Source organism: Tachypleus tridentatus, chromosome 4, assembly GCF_004210375.1.
Source record: "Tachypleus tridentatus isolate NWPU-2018 chromosome 4, ASM421037v1, whole genome shotgun sequence".
NCBI classification, from domain to species: domain Eukaryota; kingdom Metazoa; phylum Arthropoda; class Merostomata; order Xiphosura; family Limulidae; genus Tachypleus; species Tachypleus tridentatus.
In genome coordinates, this window is record NC_134828.1 from 1,602,959 (window position 1) to 1,617,107 (window position 14,149).

The window sequence follows — 14,149 nt, forward strand, 5'->3', positions numbered from 1 at the left end:
ATAATCTTATAGTCTTAAGTTATGGTTACATACAGGAACAGTGTATACACTGTATAAGCTTGTAGTCTTAAGTTATGGTTACACACAGGAACGGTGTATACACTGTATAAACTTGTAGTCTTAAGTTATGGTTGCATACAGGAACAGTGTATACACTGTATAAACTTGTAGTCTTAACTTATGGTTACATACAGGAACAGTGTATACACTGTATAAACTTGTAGTCTTCAAAGCTGGTTACATACATGAACAGTGTATACACTGTATAAACTTGTAGTCTTCACAGCTGGTTACATACAGGAACAGTGTATACACTGTATAAACTTGTAGTCTTCACAGCTGGTTGCATACAGGAACAGTGTATATATTATAAAAACTTATAGTCTTCACAGCTTGTTACATACACGAACAGTGTATACACTGTATAAACTTGTAGTCTTCACAGGTGGTTACATACATGAACAGTGTATACACTGTATAAACTTGTAGTCTTCACAGCTGGTTACATAGAGGAACAGTGTATACACTGTATAAACTTGTAGTCTTCACAGCTGGTTACATTCAGGAACAGTGTATACATTATAAAAACTTATAGTCTTAAGTTATGGTTACATACAGGAACAGTGTATAAACTGTATAAACTTATAGTCTTCACAGCTGGTTACATACATGAACAGTGTATACACTGTATAAACTTGTAGTCTTCACAGCTGGTTACATACAGGAACAGTGTATACACTGTATAAACTTGTAGTCTTCACAGCTGGTTACATACAGGAACAGTGTATACACTGTATAAACTTGTAGTCTTAAGTTATGGTTACATACAGGAACAGTGTATACACTGTATAAACTTGTAGTCTTAAGTTATGGTTACATACAGGAACAGTGTATACACTGTATAAACTTGTAGTCTTGGTTACATACAGGAACAGTGTACACTGTATAAAAGTCTTATGGTTACATACAGGAACAGTGTATACACTGTATAAACTTGTAGTCTTCACAGCTGTGCATACAGGAACAGTGTATAAACTTGTAGTCAGTGTATACACTGTATAAACTTGTAGTCTCACAGGTGGTTACATACATGAACAGTGTATACAGTGTATACAGGTTACATAGAGGAACAGTGTATACACTGTATAAACTTTGTCTTACAGCTGGTTATCAGGAACAGTGTATACATTATAAAAACTTATAGTCTTAAGTTATGGTTACATACAGGAACAGTGTATACACTGTATAAACTTATAGTCTTAAGTTATGGTTACATTCAGGAACAGTGTATACACTGTATAAAACTTGTGAAAAGTGTCACTGTATAAACTTGTAGTCTTCACTGCTGGTTACATACAGGAACAGTGTATACACTGTATAAACTTGTAGTCTTCACAGCTGGTTACATACAGGAACAGTGTATACACTGTATAAACTTGCTGTCTTAAGTTATGGTTACATGCAGAAACAGTGTATACACTGTATAAACTTGTAGTCTTAAGTTATGGTTACATACAGGAACAGTGTATACACTGTATAAACTTGTAGTCTTCACAGATCCCACACATGTTATTTACAGTTCTTACTACAGATCCCACACATGTAATTTACAGTTTTTACAAAAGATCCCACACATGTAATTTACAGTTTTTACAAAGGATCCCATACATGTAATTTACAGTTCTTACTACAGATCCCACACATGTAATTTACAGTTTTTACAAAAGATTTCACACGTTATTTACAATTTCTACTACAGATCCCACACATGTAATTTACAGTTTCTACAAAAGATCCCACACATGTAATTTACAGTTCTTACTACAGATCCCACACATGTAATTTACAGTTTTTACAAAGGATCCCACACATGTAATTTACAGTTCTTACTACAGATCCCACACATGTAATTTACAGTTTTTACAAAAGATCCCACACATGTAATTTACAGTTTTTACAAAGGATCCCATACATGTAATTTACAGTTCTTACTACAGATCCCACACATGTTATTTACAGTTCTTACTACAGATCCCACACATGCTATTTACAGTTTTTACTAAAGATTTCACACATGTTATTTACAGTTCTTACAAAAGATCCCACACATGTTATTTACAGTTCTTACTACAGATCCCACACATGCTATTTACAGTTTTTACTAAAGATTTCACTCATGTTATTTACAGTTCTTACAAAAGATCCCACACATGTTATTTACAGTTCTTACAAAAGATCCCACACATGTTATTTACAGTTCTTACTACAGATCCCACACATGTAATTTACAGTTCTTACTACAGATCCCACACATGTAATTTACAGTTCTTACAAAAGATCTCACACATGTAATTTACAGTTTTTACAAAAGATCCCACACATGTAATTTACAGTTTTTACAAAAGATCCCACACATGTAATTTACAGTTTTTACAAAAGATCCCACACATGTAATTTACAGTTCTTACTACAGATCCCACACATGCTATTTACACATTATTATAAACTAACAAGAGACGATTCAAAAGGTACTACCACGAAGTTCCATGTTTCTTACTAACCTTGAAAAGTTATATTATGTAGAATATTTTGTAAATTTTCAATAATTATGACATTATTTAAAATTTATGCCTATTAAATCTCAAATTAAGGTTAATTTTTGGAATTGGAATTTCGTATTTAGTGTTTTCACAGATATTCGTGGTTTTGACTGTATAACAAATTGCATAAAACTTACGTAAATAATAATTTTTAGCTATTAGTCATCTTAATTTATTTTATAATGTAGTAATTGTTAAGCCTGATAAAGGTAATGAAATACAGATGTTTCTCGCGTAACCTACGTCACAAACGAGAGCGGATGATTCATATACTTATAAATTTGGTTCTAGTCTCCCAGTTCGTTAAGTATATATCGCTGTACAATTAGCCCATTAGAAGTTCCTTGTTTAAACTGTTTCCTACCAAATATCAAATTTATTGTTGGGTTTGTACACGCCTGCAGCCTGTATAGACGTATTGACGTAACAATAAAATTAGCAGAAACGATGGTATTTCTTAAGCCACACACGTCATCCATGACTCTGGAATGTCAAATTGAAGCTATTATTAATTGTGTTTCTACCATGTAGCAATTTGTTGGAAATTTAAAAAGAAAACAACGAGAAATCTCATTTCCAAAGTGTATTAAAATATTCAAAGAGACAAGTGTTTCAGCTAACATGACGCCTCTGTTTTCACATTTAATAAGCACCAACGACCCTGAGTAAACCGGGATCGAACTTAGTTGTTTAATCGAACTATAGTACGTTTGTAATTTGAAGAAATGTCAATTTGTCCTGTCGCTCCAAAAAAGATGAATAAACATTCGGAATAGACCACATTTGAGTACCGTGTATTTTATATAGGATGGACTGTGATTGGTCAGTCAATACGCAACTTTTACTGTGAACGAGCTCATAATATATGTGGTTTCTTACAAACAAAAACAAGCCGAAACAAAAATAAAAAAACGCCGCACCTGTATAGTTTATTACAATAGGCTTAATGGGTAATAGTTGTGAGTTATACTAGTTAGTTTAGATAACTGGGTGGGGCCCTTTATACTAGTATAATTCGTCCACTGAGCTACCAATTAGTGTCTTGCCACCATAACAGGAGGTGGAATGCTAACTGCTGGAGGTAAGTTTGTTTAACTTACTTACCCTAAGTGGTAACGTCTTATTATTATTACCCTCAGTAGTACAGCGGTATGTCTGTGGACTTACAACACTAAAAACCGGGTTTCATTACCCAGGTGTGTAGAGCACATATAGCCCTTTGTGTATCTTTGTGCTTACTTACAAACAACAATATTATTATTAATAGTATTTTTTCTCCTTCTTTACTTTAAAGACAAGTCACCTTTTCACAACTGTCTGCAGGCAGTGAAGGGCGATATACATCTCACTCTTCTAATTTCTGTTTCTATTCCTTTATTTTATTCCATTATTCATTTAGTCTTTATGTAAGACTGGCGAACAGAGGTTAAAATTGATTGATGGTGTATCCCCATCGCAATGTGGGTCATTACATATACAGTCACCTCCAAAACCCACGGTACATTTTATATCCCACATTATAGCCTGTACCAATTGAAAGTATTAATATTATCCTTACATACATATGTAAATAGAGTCAGTTTACTTAGTAAAACAGGTCATTTTACATATATTCTTCTTCTTCCAAGTTGTCTACAAGTATTGCGCATGTCCGTCACCACAGGATTACAATAAAGTCCTCCTCTGATCGTACTCTATAGTTATTGCACAAAGACAGCCAGTTCTGTAGCATGTGCACGTTCAACTTCTGCTTTATCGTGTGTTCAAACAATTTCTTTTAAACGCACGTGCAACTGTTTGAGAACTATACAAAAGCATACAGAGCTGTGAGAGATGGTTGTTAAAACGAACTGCAAGAAAACAATAAAGCCTACACATGTGTGTTGGTTTGGTTTGTTTTGAATTTCGCGCAAAACTACACGAGGGCTATCCACGCTAGCCGTCCCTAATTTTGCAGTGTAAAACTAGAGGGAAGGCAGCTGGTCATCACCATCCACCGCCAACTCTTGGGCTACTATTTTACCAACGAATAGTGGGATTCACCGTCACATTATAACGCCCCACGGCTGTGACGGGATTCGAACCCGCGACCCTCAGATTATGGAGTTGAGTGCCTTAACCACCTGGCGTGCCGGGCCACTACACACGTGTACTACATACTAATTATACACAGTATCTTATCCTTAACCACCTGGCCGTGCCGGCCACTACACACGTGTACTACATACTAATTATACACAGTATCTTATCCTTAACCACCTGGCACGTGCCGGGCCACTACACACGTGTACTACATACCAATTATACACAGTATCTTATCCTTAACCACCTGGCCGTGCTGGCCACTACACACGTGTACTACATACTAATTATACACAGTATCTTATCCTTAACCACCTACGTGCCGGGCCACACTACACACGTGTGCTACATACTAATTATACACAGTATCTTATCCTTAACCACCTGGCCGTGCCTGGCCACTACACACGTGTACTACATACCATTATACACAGTATCTTATCCTTAACCACCTGGCCGTGCTGGCCACTACACACGTGTACTACATACTAATTATACACAGTATCTTATCCTTAACCACCTGGCCGTTGCCGGGCCACTACACACGTGTACTACATACTAATTATACACAGTATCTTATCCTTAACCACCTGGCCGTGCCGGGCCACTACACACGTGTACTACATACTAATTTACACAGTATCTTATCCTTAACCACCTGTACGTGCCGGTGCCACTACACACGTGTACTACATACTAATTATACACAGTATCTTATCCTTAACCACCTGGCCGTGCCGGCCACTACACACGTGTACTACATACCTAATTATACACAGTATCTTATCCTTAACCACCTGTCGCGTGCTGCCACTACTACACGTGTACTACATACTAATTATACACAGTATCTTATCCTTAACCACCCACGTGCCGGGCCACTACACACGTGTACCATACTAATTATACACAGTATCTTATCCTTAACCACCTACGTGCCGGGCCACTACACACGTGTACTACATACTAATTATACACAGTATCTTATCCCAACCACCCTGGCCGGTGCCGGCCATTACACACGTGTACTACATACCAATTATACACAGTATCTTATCCTTAACCACCCTGGCCGTGCCGGGCCACTACACGTGTACTACATACCTAATTATACACAGTATCTTATCCTTACTTACTACGTAATTTCAACGGAAATGTAATTACAAATAAAACTTCTCAAGTAATATATTTATAAAATATTCGAAGGTTTCAAACAATTACAAATTTAAAAAGTTAATAATGACTTCTAACACAATTTACTTTAACTATTTTGTCTGTCGTGGGTCAACTCACCTGTTGAGCCATGGAGAAGGCAAAGGTAGTTGGTTGAGATATTACATGTTCTTCGTTTTGACTCACTTGTTCTTAGAATAGCATTACTGACCTTTTCCAATATATTTTACATCGCTAAATAATTAGACTTAAATTAGGGAAATTTCATCTAGCAGAGAATGTTATACTTTAAAGAGTAAATAATAAGGTTATTTCTATATTTCACACGACCACTCTAAATAAGGCGATACCTGACGTAGTGTAATCTTCACATTACTGACTTTTATATGCTTCAATACTTTGGCCGGTCGTGCCCAAATGGTTAATGTGACCTGACTGTGAAACTTAAGGTATATGTTTTACAGCAAAGTCAGGCTTTGCAGTTTAGGGCTTCGAGTAAATTATAAGAGTGGCAGTCATATCCTGTCATTCTGTCGAAGAGTAGCCCAACAGTTAACGGGGTGTACTGTTAACTAACAGCCTTCATTCTATTCTATCAATTCAAAATTATGGACAATTATGTTCCGACAGTCCTAGCGTAGCTTTGTGTAAAAAAATATAAACACAAACAAGGGTTCACTTCCGGTGGGGTTATGGGCCCGGATGGCCAAGCGTGTTAAGGCGTGCGACTAGTAGTCCGAGGGTGGCGGGTTCGAATCCCGGTCGCACCAAACATGCTCACCCTTTCAGCCGTGAGGGCGTTATAATGTGACGGTCAATCCCACTATTCGTTGGTAAAGGAGTAGCCCAAGAGTTGGCGATAGGTGGTGATGACTAGCTGCCTTCCCTCTAGTCTTACACTACTAAATTAGGGACGGCTTGCACAGATAGCCCTTGAGTCGCTTTGCGAAATTCAAAACAAACAAAACAAACCGGTGGGGTTGACATGGTGCGTAGTTTTAAAATTTTACAGTTTACAACATCCATAGTAAAGAATCAACCAATAAAATACATACGGAATCCCTGCAACAATTAGTAATTAATTGTAATAATATCAATACGTCAATAAATAATATTGTTAATGAGTGTTAGCAGGGCTTTGGTGTGGGTAAAATCATGAACCCACAGGCACCTTAATAAATAAATAATTTAACCAATGAAATGGACCTCATTGTAGTTCTATGACCAACCAGCACAGAAATATTACATTGTACAACCGATGAAGCAGGTTCGGCGGATGAGTAAAAAGTTTCTATCGTAACGACGCACAAGGCTATTTCACTTGTGTTATTACGACAAAAAAAAAAAAAGTTATTACCACCGTATCGCGCTTATACGTGTAAACTTCGTTTAATCAAAATTTCTAGGCGCATCTGTGAAGGTGTTGTTTATTAGAAACAACTAAAAACTGTATTAGCGTATGCTTAACTGATAATGTAATCATATCGACAGTGCGCGACGTTAATGAGACATTGTGGCTCCATCTAGGTAAGTATGGGTCTTGATAATTGAAATTTTCGAGGCCTTCAGGGCACTTAGGCTTAAGCAGGAATTTATACAACAATGATTTTACCTTTCAGCCTTCGAAACATGTACTTTTTTGTACAGCAATCTACGCACGTTTAAATTTAATAAAAAACGAGTTTACAGGAATATGTTTGACATTCGGGGGAATAATAGTGGCTAGACTTGACACCCTCTCCAGCTAGACTTCACACCCTCTCCAGCTAGACTTGACACCCTCTCCAGCACAGGTACTGATACCAAAATTGTTCTTGTGTAGAATGGCGACCAGTGAGTGACATAACATATATATTTTATGCGTATTATTATATTGTCTACAATTTATTTAGTAAGTAACTGAAAAAGTACAACTATGCAGTTTCAACATTTCGAAACCCAATTAAACAATTTTTTCATGTTTTTCACTGCAGTCACCCGTGATATCGCAACCATGCAAGAAAAATCTCAATGCATTAGTTGGGTTGCAGAGACCAAGCCAAGAAACGGTGGTGCAGCGTAGCTATAGACGCCAGAACAGAAAAAGTGTAGGGGCATGTTAGGGATATCGTGTATAGCATACCTCCAATCAACAACACGGAACTTGTTTGTTGTTTGAATTTCGCACAAAGCTACTCGAGGGCTATCTATGCTAGCCGTCCCTAATTTAGTAGTGTAAGACGAAAGGAAAGGCAGCTAGTCATCACCACCCACCGCCAACTCTTGGGCTACTCTTTTACCAACGAATAGTGGGATTGACCGTCACATTATAACGCCCCACGGCTGATTGAGCGAGCATGTTTGGCGCGACGGGGATGCAGACCCGCGACCCTCAGATTACGAGTCGCACGCCTTAACACGCTTGGCCATGCCGGGCCAACACAGAACTAAAGACCCAAAAGTGTGGACTGAAATCGAATATCAATTAGATGTTCTGAGAGTGACTTGTAATGCATGTGGAGAATTCTACTGTCACACACTGTAAGCCAAAATCTTAAGGTTAATGAACCTTATTGACTGAAGACCCTCGCTTGTGTGGAAATGAATGTATCTTTCAGTCGGACAACGCTGCAATCCACAATGCCCGCAGGACAAAGGACTTTTTCATCACGAATAACGTGGTTTTTTTGGACCATCCAGCGTTTTCTCCTGAACTGAACCCCATTGAAAATGTTTGGGGGTGGATGGCAAGGGAAGTTTATAGAAATGGACGTCAATTCCAAACAATGTATGATCCTCGTGAAGCCATCTTCACCACTTGGAATAACATTCCAGCCAGCCTTATGCAAACGCTTATATCGACCATGCCAAGGCGAATGTTTGAAGTTATTCGCAATGACGGCCGTGCAACTCACTACTGAGACCTCTTGTTGGGCATTTTCTATCTTGTTTAGGACTTCTTTTTGGTATGGTCTTTTGACCAGCTAGTATTTAGGCTAATTTCATAGTGTTCACATTTTCCCTATTAAATGCTAAAAAGAGTTTTTATTTTTATTTTCCTTTCTTATTTTCATCTTTAGAATAACTACTCAAATAAGTGGTTGAGTCTAACAACGCGAAATGCATATTTTTTTTTTATGTTCATTGACCTTAAGATTTTGGCCAGCAGTGTATCAATAAAACCTGTTTGAGGTGGGAAAGATGTTAACAGCTGCATTATTATGTTTCCTTAGTTACATAATTAAATGTATAACTTTAGTATAAATACATGTAAATCTTGATTTATATGTTGTTTTATTCAGACTTTAGGTAAATAAAATCTGCAAATTTGTCAGTTTTACATACAAAATAGGTTAATTTCTAAATTTCATTATCCAGGTCACAAAAAGTAAAGTCTGAAGGGAATAATGGTCATTGTTTGTGCTTTTCCAACATAAGTAATTAAGAAATAACACATACTATCCAGAAAACAAAATGTGTGTTACGTTGTGTTATCACTTCTGCTGCAGTACGTGAGCTTGTTTGCTTTTGCTTTCAAGGAAAGGTTTTTCTTGTGTTTTCATTTTATTTTGCGAATTTTCCAGACACTAACGCCCGAAGTTACATCTCACTCTTCATACGAGTTTCTGTTTTTTATTTTGAAGGTTGTTGTTTTAGTTTGTTTTGTTGAGACTTTCGGTCTATATAAGAATTACAGACGATAGTGTTTTCAAGGTATCAACGAATTATAAATAGTTTGAAGTCATGTCACGAGGTTATTGGCTGTATAAAATCCCATTATTTCGAGGATATACCACTTCACAGCATGGCTGGAAGTCCACAAAACGAACTTTGATCTTTTGTACATAATGGCCCTAAGGTCAGTGGTTTTTTCTATTGTTTCTATATTAAAAGAGAGATGTTGGTTTTATCCTTAAGTTATATTTATAAAGCAGCTTAATTAATTAAAAAAAAACTTATTGTAATGTTTTCTTCTCGTTTATAAAACCAAGCCACATTGATATATCTGCAGTGTTACATTAGAATCGAACTCTGTAATCCAGAGTTCGAGGTCTGTAAGTCTACAGCTGTATTACCGAGGACAACTCGATATAAATAATGACGGTTCTGTGTTGTTCATAAACACTTAACAATTTATTTACCGTGGAATGTGCAAATAGTTGATACAAGGAGAGTTCAGAGTTCAAGACTTCCCTTTACAGAACACACAAAGAACAAACGAGTATAGAAACTCTTTTCTCAGCTTGTGAAACTTTAAAATATGCCGTAGTTATTCTAATAAGTCTAAGCTCGTGTGTAAAGTCACCTAATCTACAAAGTTAAAATCTAACATAAGTTTAAACTTATGGTTTTATATACTCCGTCAGACTTTAACATGTATAATATTATACCACACACAAACATATATGTATATATAAATGTTTTGGGAAATCTATTATCTCTCATCGTGCAGCGCAGTTGAAATGTTTGGGGATTAACGAAATGCCTCTTGGGACAAAGACTTGTGAAAACAAGAAAGAAAGCTACAATGTTAGTTTTATACGTCTCTGAATTCGAATTAAAATGGAGTTTTCAATGGGAATGTCGAGAAAAGATTGTTTTCATACATAGCCGTCATATAAACCTAACTTTAAATCATTCTTAAACCATAACTCCAATTAATCATTTAGCTCTTTTAATTAACCAGCTTAACTCGTTCGTCATATAAACCTAACTTTAATTATTATAAACCATTAACCAGCTCTCGTCGTATAAATCCAACATTTAATTATTCTAAACCATTAAACAGCTTTTCGTCATATAAACCTAACTTTTAATTATTCTAAACTATTAACCAGCTTTCGTCATATATAAACCTAACTTTTAATTATTCTAAACTATTAACTAACTTTTGGTCATATAAACCTACCTTTAATTATTCTAAACCATTAACGAAGCTTTCGTCATATAAACCTTAACTTTTAATTATTCTAAACCATTAACCAGTTTTCGTCATATAAAACCTAACTTTTAATTATTCTAAACTATTAACAAAGCAGTCATATAAACCTAACTTTTAATTATTATAAACCATTAACCTAATTTTGTCATATAAACCTAACTTTTAATTATTCTAAACCATTAACCAGCTTCGTCATATAAACCTAACTTTAATTATTCTAAACCTAATTAACTTTCGTCATATAAACCTAACTTTTAACTATATCTAAACTGTTAACCAGCTTCTGCCATCATAAACCTTAACTTTTAACTATTCTAAACTGTTAATCCAGCTTGCCTCATATAAACCTACTCTTTTCATTATTCTAAACCATTAATGGAAATCCGAACGGTGCATCTTCTTACTAGTACTTTAAAAAATAATAATATTATATTTATTTCATGAATTAATATTTTATTTTAAAAATTACACGTTGGTTTATATATCGTTGAGCTAACATTTTGTTCCAAGAGTTGTTAACAGCTTATTAAGAATGTGAGAACGTGTGAAATATACCAATAGAGGGCCATCAATAGCGATGCGGTCCTTTTCTAAATGTCCTTCTACTATTTATGTTATCGTTATTTTGTTCTATTCATAAATATAATAGCTCATAAAATGATTCAAACGACGTGTTGTGACCTCGGATGACCTAAGAGAGTTGGTTCATTAGTAGCCTTAAAACCTGGGATTGTCCAGTAGAAAGTGACTCTCACGCTCAGACAGGACCAATGAAAAGCGAAAAGAAAAAATTTGTCAAGACGAATCTTGACATCTACGTATCAGAAACTACCCATGGTAGGTCTATGTCTCGTAAATTTTCAATAATTCTGTTTTTTTCATTTGGAAAGTTGTTGAAAATTATTTCCATCTTATAAGTTTTTATACTCAACATAAAAGTTAAGTCAAATTTTAAAATGTTATTTTAAAGTATGTTCCTCAACCACGTCCATATTAGCTAAGCCTAGTCTAAAAAAATATTTTATAGGCCTTTGATTAGGCTTAGGCATGATACACAATATAGACTAATGTTTCAATAGTACTTACCCGTATGTTAAAATCTATAGTAAGCTTTGAAAGTGATTGTCAGTAAATATTATAAATACAAATATTTATTTTCTTTTTTTTGGACCTTCATCATAAAGAAGACAAGAAAACCAGGTGTCGTTCCAAGTGGTGGTCCCAGACAATCACACCAGAATCCATGATAAGAGCGAGCGAGCGCTGAAAAGTATAAAACACTTCCACCAGCCAGTAGTTGGACACACTTATAGAAAATACTCTTAGCCCTAGGCCTATAAAATTTCAGTGACATTATTAAATACACATATTGAAATGTGAACAAAGTTAATCACTGTAATTACTTTCATTCAGTAGCTACAATTATAATTAAATCGTTTTACGAAGCAATTTATAACAATGTTCTAACCAATGTATTGAAACTATGCTTGTTTTTATGTACCTAAACAATAACACTATATAACAAAATATTTACCTTTCTTGTTTCTGGACAGAAAGTGTTATTTCCTAATTGCTTATGCCTAAAGTAAATGAAAATACCTATTTTTCTCTTCAAACTTTGATTTTGTGACCTGGGTAATGAAATTTAGGCAAATTCAATGCTGAGTAGCTGATAGAGAATTTTCTCGAACTTACAAGAATTTTCAAGAACTTTCTGAATGTTGTAGAACTTACGACAATTTTCAAGAAGCTTTGACTTTCCATAGTAATATATATATATAGGGGCTCACCACTTCAGTTTAGTTCTAGCTGCCTAAGTGAACACATAGACCTATCTGATTTTATCAGAGATAGCATCAAGATGCTGCAAGCATTCTCCAGACACATTCTGCTATGTATGTGGTCAATTATATGTGGCCCACAAGGCATATTTCGGCATGACTATTGGGATTAAGACAAACGCTGGGCACCTCATTTTACCTGCGATTACAATTTCAGAAATGCAGCTGGTGAGAGAAACCCATATTACCCCAACCAAAGAGACCTCAATGACTTGATCAGAGATCTTGGTCTAACAAAGTCAAATGCCGAGTCTTTGACATCTAGGCTCATGGAGTGGGATTTGTTAGATGAAAGTGTGCAAGTCGCAAGTCAGAGGAAGCATCACCGACATTTTTCAAGCTTCTTCACTCGTCAAGATGGGCTCTGCTTCTGTCCCAATGTATCCGGTCTGTGCGAGGTAATTGGAGTTGCTTGTAACCCGAATGAGTGGCATCTCTTCATTGAGACAATCCAGAAGCCTCAAAGCTGTGCTGCTCCATAACGGGTATAAATATCTGTCTCTTCAATGAGACAATCCAGAAGCCTCAAAGCTGTGCTGCTCCATAACGGGTATAAATATCTGTCTCTTCTCCTGGCTCATTCGGTGCATCTCAAAGAGCAAGCCGAGCGCTTCCACCAAAATATACTCGACTTTGAATGCTGCTACCAAGGAACATATAACGAAAACATGATGGGAGATTATATTTGGGGGCTGATACGTGAAAGTGGTTTACATTACAAAAACTACTCACTTCTAAACATTTTTGTATAACTTTAGTATAAATACATGTAAATCTTGATTCATATGTTGTTTTATTCAGACCTTATGTAAATGAAAATGTGCAAATTTGTCAGTTTTTACATAGAAAATAGGTTAATTTCTAAATTTCATTATCCATGTCACAAGAGCAAAGTTTGTAGAAAATAATGGCCATTTTATGTACTTTTACAACATAAGCAATTAAGAAATAACACATACTATCCAGGAACAAAATGTGTGTTACATAGTGTAATCTGTATTATCGTTCGTTTTATACCATATCTTTCTGCCAATAGTTTTATTGAATTTCAATCCTGTTTTAATTATTCTAACATTCCAATCTTCTCACCAATTTTAGTGGAATTAGTAAAATAAATATCAGGAAAACCAGTGACCTTCATGTAGAATAGGCTTAGTGACTGCCCGAAGTGCTGCGTTGAGCAACGTGCTGTAACAGCATCGATGCTGGTGCCACCGTGCGTGATCCCTTATTAATCCAATTTGATAGTTTCCACACACGCAGTTATTGATCCTCGTCTATATGATAGTTTCCACATACACAATTATTCATCCTCGTCTATATGGATAGTTTCCACACACAGTTATTGACCGTCGACTATATGATAGTTTCCACATACACAATTATTGACCCCTCATCTATATGATAGTTACCACATACACAGTTAATGAACCTTGTCTATATGATAGTTTCCACATACAAGTTATTGACCCTCGTCTATATGATAGTTTCCACATACACAGTTAATGAACCTTGTCTGATATGATAGTTTC